We start from the raw sequence: 4996 nt of genomic DNA, 5'->3' as shown, positions 1-4996 counted from the left end.
TAGATTCATGCCACTATAGCAAAAGATTGTGAATTTTAATTCTAGTTTTTAGGGCATGATTATCTCTTACAGAAATAACCAATTCCACAAACCTGCCTAAATCAGCTTCTATACTTTCACTCTCTTACTTTTGACACACACACACACACACATGATGGCATCACTACAACAACAAACCCTCCAAAACAAAAAAGGCCTCAATATCTAATACAGCTTTTCTACATTTTGTTAACGATTTTGCTAACTTCTCATCCATCTGTTGCTTATATGATGTAATGCAAAAACACCTCTAATGCCAGACCCAGACCATTGGACTTCAGTGGAAGCCTGCCAGTGAGTGTGTAGGAGCTAATCACTACCACATATTTTCTGTCTGGTTTTCACCATTGATCCTCTGAGCCATTAGAGAAGGTAAATCTGGGGAAACAAAGTGTGTGTTTGAGATTAACTGCATTGCAGTCTGACTGCCCATGCAGTACCCAGAATCCCGGGATCTACAAATCACATTGCATCCCAAGGAACTACTCATTATGTGATCAAGATCACCTTACTCAAACTGATCTCTTCAAACACGCTAAAAGGGAGGCCTACAGTTGGTCATCCATTCCCAGGAGTGGCTGGACAGATGATTAAACCCATAAGGCACAGAAAGTGGGTTTCTGGGTTAGGTAGTCCACGTTGTAAAACGAAACCTTGTCTTAGACTACAATTCAGATGAAGGTAGTTGAATATGTGGGTATAGAGGAAGATGATTACGTATGAAACTCTTCATACTACATTTACATTTTAGTCATTTAGCAGACGCTCTTATCCAGAGCGACTTACAGTTAGTGAATACATATTTTTTTATACTGGCCCCCCATGGGAATCAAACCCACAACCCTGGCGTTGCAAACGCCATGCTCTATCAACTGAGCTACATCCCTGCCGGCCATTCCCTCCCCTACCCTGGACGACGCTGGGCCAATTGTGCGCCGCCCATGAGTCTCCCAGTTGCAGCCGGCTGCGACAGAGCCTGGATACGAACCAGGATCTAGTGGCACAGTTAGCACTGCGATGCAGTGCCTTAGACCACTGCGCCGCTCAGGAGTACAAAGTAGAAGTCTTTCTCTGTTGTCGGATGTGTAACTTTAGGCAGCATCTTGTGACCAGTCTTTCCAAAATCTTCAGCATCCACTTTGAACACGTTGCTATACTGTACTTTGTGTACTATACTCCCTATCAAACATTTTGATATGAAAATGTAGCAATAAAGGCTGGTCTGGGGCTCGACAGTAATTTCAAGTCATCTGTGTTTTTGCTCCAAGACCGAGTCAAGACAGAGTACAAATTATCCAAGTCCAAGTCTGAAACAATAAAAAAGCAGTCTCAAGACCGGATTTGTGACTGAGACCATTCTCAAGTATTACAACACTGCTATATAATACAATAACTAGTAAGGTACATGAAAACATCTCTCTGATCTCACAATCATTAACAGTGTCACTTTTAAATCCACTGCATGAAAGTGTCATTAGTGTCTTTTCATCATGTTAAGTCTTTCAAAACATATATAAAACCCAGAAAATGTATTAACTATGGAGCTCAAAGACATACTGTATCTTGCAAATGATGCTGAGGCAGACAGAACTGAGTTCTCCTTAATGCAACTTGGTCATTCATTTACTTTCCTATAGAGTGGACAACCTGACAGTATGAGGAAATTGTTAATGAAATGGGATATTTTATAGAGGGTCCCTAGAACATACTGTAATTGTACACAAGGAAGGATTAATTGCATAACTCATTGACAAATCATACACATGGACAGCCTACATTGATCTACATAAATGCTATCATGGAAATGTTGATAGAAAGACACAAGGAATTGCCAAGGAAATAGGACTCCAGATCTCATAAAAGAAAGTACTGGCAAATCTCAGTGCGAATAGTTGAATCACATATCTCTCTATGGAACATGCAGTACTGTACCAATGCCCATAGCCCCAATAGCAGCACAAACACCTGCAATCTCATTTTTCTTCCAGGCTTTTCGTGCTATAGACTTCCAACATGGCAGCACATAACAAATCCCAGAGCTTAGGATCAATCCCTTAATCACAGCCTGGGAGTCTGAGACAAAGGGTTTCAGAATGGAAAGATTCAAGTCTGGAAGTTTTGCTCTGTCATTGTACATTCAAAAGGCCTAATATACAGCAGAAAGCTATATAGAAGCTATAACTTATAAGCTGCATCCCAAATGGCATCCTATTCCCTACTTTTGATCAGGGCCCAAAGTGGCTATAGGGAATTATATAGGGAACTATATAGGGAATAGGGTGCCATTTGGGACATACAGTGCCTTCAGGAAGTATTCACACCCCTTGACTTTTTCCACATTTTGTTGTGTTATAGCCTGAATTTCAAATGGGTTAAATGTATACTTTTTTTTTCACTGGCCATCACACAATACCCCATAATGTCAAAGTGGCATTATGAATTTAGATTTTTTTTAACAAACTAATAAAAAATAAAAAGCTGAAATGTCTTGAGTCAATAAGTATTCAACCCTTTGTTATGTCAAGCCTAAATAATTTCAGGAGTAAAGATTTGCTTAACAAGTCATATAATAAATTGCATGGATTACTCTGTGTGCAATAATAGTGTTTAACCTGATTTTTTAATAACTACTTCATCTCTGTACCCACACATACAATTATCTGTAAGGTCCCTCAGTTGAGCAGTGAATTTCAAATACAGATTCAACCACAAAGACCAGGGAGGTTTTCACAATGCCTCGCAAAGAACGGGACCTATTGGTAGATGTGTAAAACATATTTAAAAAGCAGACATTGAATATTCATTTGAGCATGGTAAAGTTCTTAATTACCCTTTGGATGGTGTATCAATACACACAATCACTACAAAGATACAGGCGTCCTTCCTAACTCAGTTGCCGGAGACAAAGGAAACCGCTCAGGGATTTCACCATGAGGCCAATGGAGACTTTAAAACAGTTATAGAGTTTAATGGCTGTGATAGGAGAAAACTGAGGATGGATCATAAACATTATAGTTACTCTACAATACTAACCTAATTGGCAGAGTGAGAAGGAGAAAGCCTGTACAGAAAAAATATATTCCCAAACATGCATCCTGTTAGCAACAAGGCACTAAAGTAATACTGCAAAATATTTTGCAAAGCAATTCACTTTTTGTCCTGAATACAAAGTGTTATGTTTGGGGCAAATCTACTACAACACATTACTGAGTACCACTCTCCATATTTTCAAGGATAGTGGAGGCTGCATCATGTTATGGGTATGCTTGTAATCGTTAAGGACTGGTGAGTTTTTCAGGATAAGAAATTAATGGAATGGAGCTAAGCACAGGCAAAATCCTAGAGGAAAACCTGGTTTAGTCTGCTTTTCACCAGACACTGGGAGATTAATTCAACTTTCAGCAAGACAATAACCTAAAACATAAGGCCAAATCTACATTGGAGTTGCTTACCAAGAAGACAGTGAATGTTCCTGAGTGGCCGAGTTACAGTTTTGACGTAAATCTACTTGAAAATCTATGGCAAGACCTGAAAATGGTTGTCTAGCAATGATCAACAACCAATTTGACAGCGGTTGAATAATTTTGAAAAGAATAATGGGCAAATGTTGCACAATCCAAGACGTACCAAGAAAGACTCACAGCTGTAATCGCTGCCAAAGGTGCTTCTACAAATGATTGACTCAGGGGTGTGAATCCTTCTGTAATATTTCTGTATTTCATTTTCAATCAATTTGCAAAAATGTATAAAACCATGTTTTCACTTTGTCATTATAGGGTATTGTGTGTAAATGGGTGAGATTTCTTTTTTTTTTTAATCAATTTTGAATTTAGGCTGTAACACAACAAAATGTGGAATAAGTCAAGGGGTATGAATACTTTCTGAAGGCACTGTAGTCATAAGATATAGCCTAATGTAACTAATACGGGAGCTCTCAAGTCCCACATAAAAAAATACTACAGTTTACAATAGAATACTACAGTACTTACTATAGAATTCTATAGTAACTGTAGTATACTGTAGAATACTATACTACACACTGTACTATCCCTTGATCATGTGTAGTACTTACTATAGAATGCTGTATTATACTATAGTAAATACTGCAGTATTATCTGCAAAAAAGACACTGTAGTAAATACTTCAGTAATGTCCGCATAAACACTACAGTCCGCAAAAACACTACCCTTTTTTAACTATAGTTAATACTACAGCATTTAATTAGCATATACCCCTTCCCATTCTCCTCTCCCATATCGCAATTTGTGCCACCCATAAGTGAAAACCTACAAGCCAAGCATAAACCCTACAGGTTATAGAGAAGAGCAGAAGCTCTGAACTATCCGTTCAGACCTCATTCCTGCCTACGTCCTGAAGGAGAAAGCCTCCACTTCTATGTCAAATATAATAAAACATTAACAATATAGTAAATACTACAGTAATGTCTGCAAAAACACTACAGTAAATACTACAGTATACTACAGCCTGCAAAAACACTACAGTATATCCTACAGTTTTCTTTTACTACAGTATTTATACTAGAGTTAAATGTGAATACTACAGTATTCTACAGTATACTACAACAAATCAAATACATTTTTATTTGTCACAAGCGCCAAATACAACAGATGTAGACTTTACCGTGAAATACTTACTTACGAGTCCTTTCCCAACAACAAAGAGTTAAAAAAAAGAACGAAAAGGAAATAGTAACACAATAAAATGACAAGTGTGTGTGTGTGTGTGTGTGTGTGTGTGTGTGTGTGGTGTGTGTGTGTGTGTGTGTGTGTGTGTGTGTGTGTGTGTGTGTGTGTGTGTGTGTGTGTGTGAGAGTGTGCGGGTAGAATCCAGTGAGTGTACAAGAATGTCAGTGGGGGAAAAAAGGGTGGTCAATGCAAATAGTCCTGGTAGCCATTTCATTAACTGTTCAGCAGTCTTATAGCTTGGGAGTAGAAGC

This window comes from Coregonus lavaretus, assembly GCF_964263955.1.
Source record: "Coregonus lavaretus genome assembly, chromosome: 38".
In the NCBI taxonomy this organism is placed as follows: Eukaryota; Metazoa; Chordata; class Actinopteri; order Salmoniformes; family Salmonidae; genus Coregonus; species Coregonus lavaretus.
The sequence above is the reverse complement of the archived record's forward strand: the minus strand, read 5'-3'. Positions refer to the sequence as shown.